Source organism: Moschus berezovskii, chromosome 10 (assembly GCF_049115385.1).
Source record: "Moschus berezovskii isolate FMDL1 chromosome 10, NW_MosBer_1.0, whole genome shotgun sequence".
NCBI classification, from domain to species: Eukaryota; Metazoa; Chordata; class Mammalia; order Artiodactyla; family Moschidae; genus Moschus; species Moschus berezovskii.
This window is the reverse complement of record NC_142469.1, coordinates 1,682,104-1,695,530: the sequence shown is the minus strand read 5'-3', so window position 1 is coordinate 1,695,530 and position 13,427 is coordinate 1,682,104.

The window sequence follows — 13,427 nt, the reverse complement described above, 5'->3', positions numbered from 1 at the left end:
GGACAGATGTTATCGAACATTCTGAGTCTCATAAATTGAGTCAAGTAACCTTTTGCGTTTCAAGCGAGAATATAGTATTTCTCTTGAGATTCTGCAGCGCAAACTTTCCTCATCTCCCATTTAGGGATTAATTTTGTGGTGTTTCACAAATTGCTGCGTGAATCTGGGGGTACATCTCGAGGTGCGACGGGGACCTCAGGAACTCACTCGAGTTACTTCAGGGAAGGCAGGTCCACTTTTGTGTTGGAAGGGGAACTTCCGAATTTCTCTAGAGCCTTCTAAGGAAAATAGGGACTCTTCTCTAGTTGAGTCCATAAAGTGTGTTCTCTTCTCCACTGAGGACGGATGTTAGGGAACATTCTGTGTCTCATAAAGGGAGTCAAGTACCCTTTGCCTTTCAAGCGGGAATGTGGGATTTCTCTTGCGATTCTGCAGCGCAAAATTCCTCATGTCGCATTGAGGGGATAATTTTGTGGTGTTTCTCGAATTGCGACGGGAAGCAGGGGATACTTTTGGACTTGCGATGGGACCTCAGGAACTCGCTCGGATTGCTTCAGGGAAGGCAGGTACCCTTTTGTGCTAGAAGGGGAACTTCCGGAACACTCTCGAACACTTTAATGGGAATAGGGCCTCTTCTCCAGTTGAGTCCATAAAGTGTGTTCTCCTCTCCAATGGGGACTGATGCTAGGGAACTTTCTGAGTCGCATAAAGGGAGTCAAGTACCCTTTTGCCTTTCAAGGGGGAATGTGGGATTTCTTCTGAGATTCTGCAGCGCAAAATTACCTCATCTCGTATTGACGGGATAATTTTGTGGTGTTTTTGGAATTGCTGCGGGAAGCAGGGGTACTTCTTGAGTTTTGATGGGGACCTCAGGAACTCGCTCGGGTTGCTTCAGGGAAGGTAGGTCCTCTTTTGTGCTGGGAGGGCAAATTCCGGAACACTCTCGAGCCCTTTAATGGGAATAGGGCCTCTTCGCAAATTGAGTCCAAATGTGTGTTCTCCTCTCCAATGGAGAAGGACTTTAGTGAACTTTCTAAGTGGCATAAAGTGTGTCAAGTACCCTTTTGCCTTTCAAGTGGAAATGTGGCATTTCTCTTGAAATTCTTCAGCGCAAAATTACCTCATTTCACAGTGAGGGGAAAATTTTGTGATGTTTCTCCAGTTGTGGTGGGAAGCAGGGTGTACGTCTCGAGTTGCGATGGGGACCTCAGGAACTCGCTCAGGTTGCTTCAGGGAAGTCAAGTCCCCTTTGTGTTGGAAGGGGAACTTCCGGATTACTCTCAAGCCATTAAATGGGAATATTGCCTCTTCTCGATTTGAGTCCATAAAGTGTGTTCTCTCCACTGAGGACGGATGTTGGGGAACATTTTGAGTCGCATAAAGGGAGTCAAGTACCCTTTTGCCTTTCAAGCGGGAATGTGATTTCTCTTGAGATTCTGCAGTGCAAAATTTCCTCATCTCGCATTGAGGGATTAAATTTGTGGTGTTCTCGAATTGCGGCAGTAAGCTGGGGGTACTTCTCGAGTTGCGACGGACTGGGACCTCAGGAACACACTCGAATTAACTCAGGGAAGGCAGGTCCCCATTTCTGTTCGAAGGGGAACTTCTGGATTACTCTGGAGCCCTCTAATGTAAATAGGGCCTCTTCTAGAGTTGAGTCCATAAAGTATGTTCTCTTCTTCACTGAGGACGGATTTTAGGAAATATTCTGATTCGCATAAAGCGAGACAAGTAACGTTTTGCCTTTCAAGCGGGAATGTGGGATTTCTCTTGAGATTCTGCAGCCCAAAATTACCTCATCTCACATTGAGGGGATAATTTTATGGTGTTTCTTGACTTGCTGGGGGAAGCAGGGGTACTTCTTGAGTTTTGATGGGGACCTCAGGAACTCGCTCGGGTTGCTTCAGGGAAGGCAGGTCCCCTTTTGTGCTGGGAGGGCAAATTCCAGAACACTCTCAAGCCCTTTAATGGGAATAAGGCCTCTTCTCAAATTGAGTCCAAATGAGTGTTCTCCTCTCCAATGTGGACAGACGTTAGTTAACTTTCTAAGTGGCAAAAGTGTGTCAAGTACCCTTTTGCCTTTCAAGTGGAAATGTGGGATTTCTCTTGGATCTTTCAGCTCAAAATTACCTCATTTCGCAGTGAGAGGATAATTTTGTGATGTTTCTCGAGTTGCGGTGGGAAGCATGGGGTACGTATCGAGTTGCGATGGGGACCTCAGGAACTCGCTCAGGTTGCTTCAGGGATGTCAATCAACTTTTCTGTTGGAAGGGGAACTTCCGGATTACTCTCAAGCCATTAAATGGGAATATTGCCTCTTCTCGATTTGAATCCATAAAGTGTGTTCTCTCAACTGAGGACGGATGTTGGGAAACATTCTGAGTTGCATAAAGGGAGTCAAGTACCCTTTTGCCTTTCAAGCCGGAATGTGGGATTTCTCTTGAGATTCTGCAGCGCAAAATTTCCTCATCCCTCAATGAGGGATTAATTTTGTGGTGTTTCACGAATTGCTGCATGAGTCTAGGGGTACAAGTCGAGTTGCGATGGGGACCTCAGGAACTCACTCGAGTTACTTCGGGAAGGCAGGTCCCCATTTCTGTTCGAAGGGGAACTTCCGGGTTACACTAGAGCCCTCTAATGTAAATAGGGCCTCTTCTAGATTTGAGTCCATAAATTACGTTCTCTTCTCCACTGAGGAAGGATGTTAGGAAACATTCTGATTCGCATAAATAAAGTCAAGTAACCTTTTGCCTTTCAAGAGGGAATGTGGGAATCTCTTGAGATTCAGAATCGCAAAATTTCCTCATCTCGAATTGAAGGATTAATTTTGTGATTTTTCTGAAAAGGCGGCGGGAATCTGGGTGTACTTCTCGAGTAGCAATGGACGTGGACCTCAGGAACTCTCTCGAGCTACTTCAGGGACGGCAGGTCCCCTTTTTGCTGCAAGGGGAATTTCCGGATCCCTCTCGAACCTTTTAATGGGAATAGGGTCTCTTCTCGAGTTGAGTCCATAAATTGTGTTCTCCTCTCCAATGGGGACGGATGTTAGGGAATTTTCTGAGTGACATAAAGTGTGTCAAGTACATTTTAGCCTTTCAAGCGGGAATGTGGGATTTCTCTTGAGATTCTGTAGCGCAAAATTCCCTCATCTCACATTGAGGAATTTATTTTGTGGTGTTTCTCGAATTGCGGATGGAAGCAGGGGGTACTTTTCGAGTTGCGACGGGGACTTCAGCAACTCGCTCGGATTGCTTCAGGGAAGTCAAGTCCCCTTTGTGTTGGAAGGGGAACTTCCGGATTACTCTCAAGCCATTAAATGGGAATATTGCCTCTTTTCGCTTTGAGTCCATTAAATGTGTTTTCCTCTCCACTGAGGACGGGTGTTATGGAACATTGTGAGTCGCATAAATGGAGTCAAGTAACCTTTGGCGTTTCAAGCGGGAATGTAGTGTTTCTCTTGAGATTCTGCAGCGCAAAATTTACTCATCTCGCATTGAGGCGATAATTTTGTGGTGTTACTAGAAATGCGGCGGGAATCTAGGGGTACTTCTCGCGTTGCTATTGACTGGGATCTCAGAAACTCACTCAAGTTACTTCAGGGAAGGCAGGTCCCCTTTTTGCTGGAAGGGGAACTTCCGGATTACTATGGAGCCCTTTAATCGGAATAGGGCCTCTTCTCCAATTGAGTCCATAAAGTGTGTTCACCTCTCCAATGGGGACGGATGTTAGGGAACTTTCTGAATCGCATAAAGTGAGTCAAGTAACCTTTTGCCTTTCAAGCGGGAATGTGGGATTTCTCTTGAGATTCTGCAGCGCAAAATTTCCTCATCTCGCATTGAGGGATTAATTTTGGGGTGATTCTCGAATTGCGGCTGGAAGTTGGGGATACTTCTCGAGTTGCGACCGGGACCTCAGGAACTCGCTCTGGTTGCTACAGGGAACTGAAGTCCACTTTTGTGTTGGAAGGGGAACTTCCCGATTACTCTCAAGCCATTAAATTGGAATATTTCCTCTTTTCGATTTGAGTCCATAATGTGCCTTCTCCTCTCCACTCAGGACAGATGTTATTGAACATTCTGAGTCTCATAAATTGAATCAAGTACCCTTTTGCGTCTCAAGCGGGAATATAGTATTTCTCTTGAGATTCTTCAGTGCAAAATTACCTCATCTCGCATTGAGGGGATAATTTTGTGGTGTTTCTCGAATTGCTGCGGGAAGCAGGGGTACTTCTTGAGTTTCGATAGGGACCTCAGGAACTCTCTGGGTTTGCTTTAGTAAAGGCACGTCCCCTTTTGTGCTGGGAGGGCAAATTCCGGAACACTCTCAAGCCCTTTAATGGGAATACGGCCTCTTCTCAAATTGAGTCGAAATATGTGTTCTCCTCTCCAATGGGGAAGGATGTTAGGGAAATTTCTAAGTGGCTTAAAGTGTGTCAAGTACCCTTTTGCATTTCAAGTGGAAATGTGGGATTTCTCTTGAGATACTTCAGCGCAAAATTACCTCATTTGGAAGTGCAGGGATAATTTTGTGATGTTTCTCAGGTTGCGGTGGAAAGCAGGGTGTTGTCTCAAGTTGCAATGGGGACGTCAGGAACTCGCCAGGTCCAGCAAAGTCAGGTCCCCTTTCCTGTTGGAAGGGAACTTCCTGTTTACTCTCCAGCCGTTAAATGGGAATAGGGGCTCATCTCGAATTGAATCCGTTAAGTGTGTTCTCTTCTCCTATGGGGACTGATGTTAGTGAAGTTTCTGAGTCACATAAAGTGTTTCAATTACTCTTTTGCCTTTCAAGAGGGAATGTGGTATATCTCTTGAGATTCTGTATCGCAAAATTTCCTCATCTCTCATTTAGGGGATAATTTTGTGGTGTATTTCCTGTTGCGGCGGGAAGCTAGGGGCACTTCTCCAGTTGCGACGGGGACCTCAGGCACTCGCTCGGGTTGCTTCAGGGGTGTCAGGTCCCCTTTTGTGTTGGAAGGGGAATTTCCGGTTTACTCTTGAGCCCTTAAATGGGAATAGGGGCTCATCTCGAATTGAGTCCATAAAGTTTGTTCTCTTCTCAAATGGGGACTGATGTTAGTGAAGTTTCTGAGTCGCAGAAAGGGTATCAAGTACCCTTTTGCCTTTCAACAGGGAATGTGGTATTTCTCTTGAGATTCTACAGCCCAAAATTTCTTCATCTCGCATTGAGGCGATAATTTTGTGGTGTTTCTCTAGTTGCGGCGAGAAGCTGGGGATACAACTCGAGTTGCGACGGGGACCTCAGGAACTCGCTCGCGTTAATTCAGGGAAGTCAGGTCCCCTTTGGTTTTGGAATAGGAACGTCCGATTTACTCTCGAGCCGTTAAATGGGAATAGGGCCTCCTTAGTAATTGAGTCCATAACGTGTCTTCTCCATTCCAATGGGGACTGATGTTAGTGAAATTTCTGAGTCGCATAAAGGGTGTCAAGTACCCTTTTGCCTTTCAAGAGGGAAAGTGGTATTTCTCTTGAGATGCAGGACAAAATTTCCTCACCTCGCATTGCGGGAAAAATTTTCTGGTGTTTCTATAGTTGTGGCGGAAGGTTGAAGTAACTGTTCGAGTTGTGACGGGGACCTCAGGAACTCGCTCGGGTTGATTCAGGGAAGTCAGGTCCCCTTTGGTGTTGGAATAGGAACGTCCGATTTACTCTCGAGCCGTTAAATGGGAATAGGGCCTCCTTTGTAATTGAGTCCATAAAGTGTCTTCTCCATTCCAAAGGGGACTGATGTTAGTGAAATTTCTGAGTCGCATAAAGGGTGTCAAGTACCCTTTTGCCTTTCAAGAGGGAAAGTGTTATTTCTCTTGAGATGCAGCACAAAATTTCCTCACCTCGCATTGCGGAAAAAATTTTCTGGTGTTTCTCGTGTTGCGGCGGAAGGCTGAGGAAACTGCTCGAGTTGCGACGGGGAACTCAGGAACTCGCTCTGGTTGCTTCAGGGAAGAGAGGTCCGCTTTTTTGTTGGTAATGGAACTTCCGGTTTACTCTCGAGCCGTTAAATGGGAATAGGGGCACATCTCGAATTGAGTCCATAAAGTGTGTTCTCTTCCCAATGGGGACGGCTGTGTGAGGGAACTTTCTGAGCTGCATAAAGGGTGTCAAGTACCCTTTTGCCTTTCATGAGGGAATGTTTTATTTCCCTTGAGATTCTGCAGCGCAAAATTTGCTCATCTCGCATTGAGGGGATAATTTTGTGGTGTTTCTCTAGTTTTGACGGGAAACAGGGTACTTCTCGAGTTGTGACGGGGACCTCAGGAACTCGCTCGGGTTGCTTCAGGGAAGTCAGGTCCCCTTTCCTGTTGGAAGTTAACTTCCTGTTTACTCTCGAGCCGTTAAATGGAAATAGGGGCTCATATCGAATTGAGTCCATAAAGTGTGATCTCTTCTTCTATTGGGACTGATGTTAGTGAAGTTTCTGAGTCGCATAAAGGGTTTCAAGTACACTTTTGCCTTTCAAGAGGGAATGTGGTATTTCTCTTGAGATTCTGCGTCACAAAATTTCCTCATCTCCCATTGAGGGGATAATTTTGTGGTGTTTCTCGAGATGCGGCGGGAAGCTAGGGGTACTTCTCGAGTTGTGACGGGGACCTCAGAAACTCGCTCGGGTTGCTTCATGGAAGTCAGGTCCCCTTTGGTGTTGGAAGGGAAAATTCCTGTTTACTCTCGAGCTGTTAATAGGGAATAGGGGCTCATCTCGAATTGAGTCCATAAAGTGTGTTCTCCTCTCCAATGGGGACTGATGTTAGTGAAATTTCTGAGTCGCTTAAAGGGTGTCAAGTACCCATTGCCTTTCAAGAGGGAATGTGGTATTTCTCTTGAGGTTCTGCAGCGCAAATTTTCCTCATCTCGCATTTAGGCGATAATATTGTGGTGGTTTATAGTTGCGGCGAGAAGATGGGGGTCCTTCTCGAAGTGCGTCAGGACCTCAGGAACTCACTCAGGTTGCTTCAGGGATGTCAGGTCCCCTTTGTTGTTGGAATAGGAACGTCCGGTTTACTCTCGGGGCGTTGAATGGGAATAGGGTCTCCTCAGAAATTGAGTCCATAAAGTGTGTTCTCCTCTCCAATGGGGACTGATATTAGTGAAATTTCTGAGTCGCATAAAGGGTGTCAAGTACCCTTTTGCCTTTCAAGAGGGAATTTGGTATTTCTCTTGAGATGCAGGACAAAATTTCCTCACCTCGCATTGCAGGGAAAATTTTTTGGTGTTTCTCGTGTTTCGGCGGAAAGCTGGGGTAACTGCTCGAGTTGCGAACGGGACCTCAGGAAGTCGCTCTGGTTGCTTTAGGGAATTCAGGTCCCCTTTTGAGTTGGAAAGGGAAATTCCTGTTTACTCTAGAGCCGTTAAATGTGAACAGGGGCTCATCTCGAATTCAGTCCATAAAGTTTGTTCTCTTCCACAATAGTGACGGCTGTCTGAGGGAACTTTCTGAGTCGAATAAAAGATGTCAAGTACCTTTTTGCCTTTCAAGTGAGAATGTGGAATTTCTCTTCAGATTCTGCAGTGCAAAATTTCCTCATCTCGCATTGAGAGAATAATTTGGTGGTGTTTCTCGAGTTGCCGTGGGAACCTGGGGGTAATTATCAAGTTGCCACGGGGACATCAGGAACTCGGTCGGGTTGCTTCAGTGAAGTCAAGTCCCCTTTGGTGTTGGAAGGGGAACTTCCGATTTACTCTCGAGCCCTTAAATGTGAACAGGGGCTCATCTGGAATTGAGTCCATAAAGTGTGATTTCCTCTCCAATGGGGACGGCTGTGTGAGGGAATTTTCTGAGTCGAATAAAGGGTGTCAATTACCTTTTTGCCTTTCAAGAGGGAATGTGGTATTTCTCTTGAGATTCTGCATGGCACAATTTCCTCCTCTCGCATTGAGGAGATAATTTTGTGGTGTTTCTCGAGTTGCGGCGGGAAGCTGGGGATACTTCTCGAGTTGCAACAGCCACCTCCGGATCTCTCAGGGTTGCTTCAGGGAAGTCAGGTCCCCTTAGGTGTTGGAAGGGGAATTTCTTGTTTACTCTCGAACCCTTAAATGTGAACAGGGGCTCATCTCGAATTGAGTCCATAAAATGTGCTCTCTTCTCCAATGCGGACTAATGTTAGTGAAATTTCTGAGTTCCAAAAACGGTGTCAAGTACACTGTTGCATTTCAGGAGAGAATGTGGAATTTCTCTTCAGACTCTGCCTTGCAAAATTTCTTCATCTCGCATTGAGGGGTTAATTTTGTGGTGTTTCTCGAGTTGCGGTGGGAAGCTAGGGGTACTTCTCGAGCTGTGACAGGGACCTCAGGATCTCAGTCGGGTTGCTTCAAGGAAGTCAGGTCCCCTTTGGTGTTGGAAGGGGAACTTCCGGTTAACTCTCGCGCCCTTAAATTTGAACAGGGGATCATCTCTAATGAGTTCCTAAAGTGTGTTCTCCTCTCCAATAGGGACGGCTGTGTGAGGGAACTTTCTGAGTCGATTATAGGGTGTCTAGTACCTTTTTCCATTTCAAGAGGGAATGTGGTATTTCTCTTGAGATTCTGCATCGCAAAATTTACTCCTCTCGCATTGAAGGGATAATTTGGTGGTGTTTCTCGAGTTGTGGCGGGAAGAATGCGGTACTTCTCGAGTTGCAACGGGACCTCAAGAACTCCCTCGGTTTGCATCAGGGAAGTTAGGTCCCCTTTGCTGTTGGAAGGGGAACTTCCGGTTTACTCTCTAGCGCTTAAATGTGAACCGGGGCCCATCTCGAATTGAGTCCCTAAAGTGTGCTCTCCTCTCCAATGGGGACGGCTGTGTGAGGGAACTTTCTGAGATGAATAAAGGGTGTCAAGTACCTTTTTGCTTTTCAAGAGGGAATCGGTATTTCTCTTGAGATTGTGCATCGCAAAATTTACTCCTCTCGCATTGAGGGGATAATTTTGTTTTGTTTCTCGAGTTGCGACGGGAAGCTGGGGGTCTTCTCGTGTTCTGACGGGGACATCTGGAAATCACTCGGGTTGTTTCAGGGAAGTCATGTCCCCTTTGGTGTTGAAGGGGGAACTTCTGGTTTACTCTCGCGCCCTTAAATGTGAACAGGGGCTCATCTCGAACTGAGTCCATAAAGTGTGCTCTCCTCTCCAATGGGGACGGCTGTGTGAGGGAACTTTCTGAGTCGAATAAAGAGTGTCAAGTACATTTTTGCCTTTCAAGAGGGAATGTGGTATTTCTCTGGAGATTCTGCATCGCAAAATTTCCTCCTCTCGCATTGAGGGGATAATTTTGTGGTGTTTCTCGTGTTGCCGCTGGAAGCTTTGCGTACTTCTCGAGTTGGGACTTGGAACTCAGGATCTCGCTCGGGTTGGTTCAGAGAAGTCATTTCCCCTTTGGTGTTGGAAGGGGAACTTCCGGTTTACTCTCGCGCCTTTAAATTTGAACAGGGGATCATCTCGAATTGAGTCCCTAAAGTATGTTCTCCTCTCCAATGGGGACGGCTGTGTGAGGGAACTTTCTGAGTCGATTATAGGGTGTCAAGTACCTTTTTGCCTTTCAAGAGGGAATGTGGTATTTCTCTTGAGATTCTGCATTGCAAAATTTCCTCCTCTCGCATGGAAGGGATAATTTGGTGGTGTTTCTCGAGTTGTGGCTGGAAGAATGGGGTACTTCTCGAGTTGCAGCGGGACCTCGGGAACTCGCTCGGGATGCTTCAGGAATGTCAGGTCCCCTTTGGTGTTGGAAGGGGAACTATGGATTTACTCTCGAGCCCTTCAATGTGAACAGGGGCTCATCTCGAATTGAGTCCGTAAAGTGTGTTCTCCTCTCCACTGGGGACGGATGTTTCAGGGAACTTTCTGAGTCGAAAAAAGTGTGCCAAGTACCTTTTTGCCTTTCAAGAGGTAATGTGGTATTTCTCTTGAGATTCTGCATCGCAAAATTTCCTCCTCTCCCATTGATGGGATAATTTTGTCCTGTTTCTGGAGTTGCGGCGGGAAGCTGGGGGTACTTCTCGAGTTGCGACGGGAACCTCCGGAACTCGTACGGGTTTTTTAATGGAAGTCAGGTCCCCTTTGGTGTTGGAAGGTTATCTTCCTGTTTACTCTCAAGACCTTAAATGTGAACAGGGGCTCAGATCGAATTGAGTCCATAAATTGTGTCCTCCTCTCCACTGGGGATGGCTGTGTGAGGGAACTCTCTGAGTCAAATAAAGGGTGTCAAGTACCTTTTTGCCTTTCAAGATGGAATGTGGTATTTCTCTTTAGATTCTGCATCGCAAAATTTCCTCCTCTCGCATTCAGGGGATAATTTTGTGGTGTTTCTCGAGTTGCGGCGAGAAGCTGGGGGTACTACTCGAGTTGCGACAGGGACCTCTGGAACTCGCTCTGGTTGCTTCAGGGAAGTCAGGTCCCCTACGGTGTTGGAAGGGGAAGTTCCGGTTTACTCTCGAGATCTTAAATGTGAACAGGGTCTCATCTCGAATTGAGTCCTTAAAATGTGTTCTCCTGTCCAATGGGCCTAAAGTGTGTTCTCCTCTCCAAAGGGGTCGGCTGTGTGAGGGAAATTTCTGAGTCGAATAAAGGGTGTCAAGTACCTTCTTGCCTTACAAGAGGGAATGTGGTATTTCTCTTGAGATTCTGCATCGCAAAATTTCCTCATCTCGCATTGAGGAGATAATTTTGTGGTGTTTCTCCTGTTGCGGCGGGAAGCTGGGGGTACTTCTCGAGTTGCGATGGCGACCTCCGGTACTCGCTCGGGTATTTTAAGGGAAGTCAGTTCCCCTTTGCTGTTGGAAGGGGAACTGCCAGTTTACTCTCGAGCCCTTAAATGTGAAAGGAGCTCATCTCGAATTGATTCCATAAAGTGTGTTCTCCTCTCCAATTGGGACGGCTGTGTGAGGCAACTTTCTGAGTTGAATAAAGTGTGTCAAGTACCTTTTTACCTTTCAAGAGGGAATGTGGTATTTCTCTTGAGATTCTGAATCGCAAAATGTCCTCATCTCGCATTGAGGGGATAATTTTGTGACTTTTCTCGAGTTGCGGCCCGAAGCAGAGTGTACTTCGCGAGTGGTGATGGGGACCTCCGGAACTCGCTCCGGTTGCTTCAGGGAAGACAGGTCCCCTTTGAAATTGGATGGGTAATTCCGGTTTACTCTAGAGCCCTTAAATGTGAACAAGGGCTCATCTCTATTTGAGTCCATAAAGTGTGTTCTCCTCTTCAATGGGGACGGCTGTGTGAGGCAAATTTCTTAGTCGAATAAAGGGTGTCAAGTAACTTTTTGCCTTTCAAGAGGGAATGTGGTATTTCTCTTGAGATTCTGCATCGCAAAATTTCCTTTTCTCTCATTGAGGGGAAAATTTTATCGTGTTTCTCTAGTGCGGCGGGAAGCTGGGGGTACTTCTCGAGTTGCGACGGGGACCTGTGGAACTCGCTCGAGTTGCTACAGGGAAGTCAGGTCCCCTTTGGTGTTGGAAGGGGAACTTCCGTGTTCCTCTCGAGCACTTCAGTGTGAACAGGGGCTCATCTCGAATTGAGTCCCTAAAGTGTGTTCTCTTCTCCAATGGGGACGGCTGTTTGAGGGAACTTTCTGAGTCGATAAAGGGTGTCAAGTACCTTTTTGCCTTTCAAGAGGGAATGTGGTATTTCTCTTGAGATTCTACATTGCAAAATTTCCTCCTCTCGCATTGAGGGGATAATTTTGTGGTGTTTCTCGAGTTGGGGCTGGAATCTGGGGGTACTTCTCAAGTTGCGACGGGAACCTCTGAAAGTCGCTCGGGTTGCTTCAGGGAAGTAGGTCCCCTTTGTTGTTGGAAGGGGGAACTTCCGGTTTACTCTTGCGCCTTTAAATTTGAACAGGGGATCATCTCGAATTGAGTCACTAAAGTGTGTTCTCCTCTCCAATGGGGACGGTTGTGTGAGGGAACTTTCTGAGTCGATTATAGGTTGTCAAGTACCTTTTTGCCTTTCAAGAGGGAATGTGGTATTTCTCTTGAGATTCTGCATTGCAAAATTTCCTTCTCTCGCATTGAAGGGATAATTTGGTGTTGTTTCTCTAGTTGTGGCGGGAAGAATGGGGTACTTCTCGAGTTGCAACGGGACCTCGGGAACTCGCTCGGGTTGCTTCAGGGAAGTCCGGTCCCCTCTGGATTTGGAAGGGGAACTTCCGGTTTACTCTCGCGCCCTTTTATGTGAACAGCGGCTCATCTCGAATTGAGTCCATAAAGTGCGTTCTCCTCTCCAATGATGACGGCTGTGTGAGGGAAATTTCTGAGTCGAATAAACAGTGTCAAGTACCTTTTTCCTTTCAAGAGGTAATGTGATATTTCTCTTGAGATTCGGCATCACAAAATTTCCTCATCTCGCAGTGAGGGGATAATTTTTTGGTGTTTCTCGAGTTGCGGTAGGAAGATGGGCATACTTCTTCAATTGCGCCGGGGACCTCTGGAACTCCCTCGGGTTGCTTCATGGTAGTCAGGTCCCCTTTGGTGTTGGAAGGGCAACTTCCGGTTTCCTCACGAGCCCTTAAATGTGAACAGGGGCTCATCTCGAATTGAGTCCATAAAGTGTGTTCTCCTCTCAAGTGGGGGCAGCTATTTCAGGGAATGTCTTTTGTCGCATAAAGGGTGTCAAGTACCCGTTCGCATTTCAAGTGGGAATGTTGGAAATCTCATGAGACGCTGCAGGTGAAATTTTCCTCATCTCACCTTGAGTGCAGAATCTTGTGGTTTTTTTCGAATTCCAGCGGAAAGCTTGGGGTCCTTCTTGAGTTGCGACAGGGACGTCAGGCATTTGGTCGTGTAGTACTTGGAAGTCAGGTCTCTTTTCGTTTTGGTAGGGGAACATCGGGAATAGTCTCAAGGCGTGGAATGGGAATAGGGCCTCATCTAAGTTTGAGTCCATAAATTGTGTTCTTCTCTCAAGTTGGGACAGTTATGTCAGGGAATGTCTTTAGTCGCATAAAGGGTGTCATGTTCCCATTAGTGTTTCAAGCGCGTATGTGGGATTTCTCTTGAGACTCTGCAGGGGAAATTTCCTCATCTCATGTTGAGTGCAGAATCTTGTGGTTTTGCTCGAGTTGGGGTGCCAAGCTTGGGGTCCTTCTCGAATTGCGCCAGGGAATTCAGGAACTTTCTCGTGTAGTCCCTGGGAAGTCAGGTCTCCTCTCGATTTGGTACGGTAACATCGGGATTACTCTCGAGGTGTCGAATGGGAATAGGGAGTCTTCTAAAATGAGTCCATTTATTGTGTTCTGCTCTCAAGTGGGGACAGCTATGGCAGGGTATGTTTTGAGTCACATAAAGGGTGTAAATTACACGTTATCATTTCAAGAGGGAATGTGGGATTTCTCTTGATACTCTGCAGGGGAAATTTTCCTCATCTCAACTTGAGTGCCGAGTCTTGTGGTTTATCTAGAGCTGCGCGGGAAACTTGGGGTCCTACTTGTGTTGGAGCAGGGAACT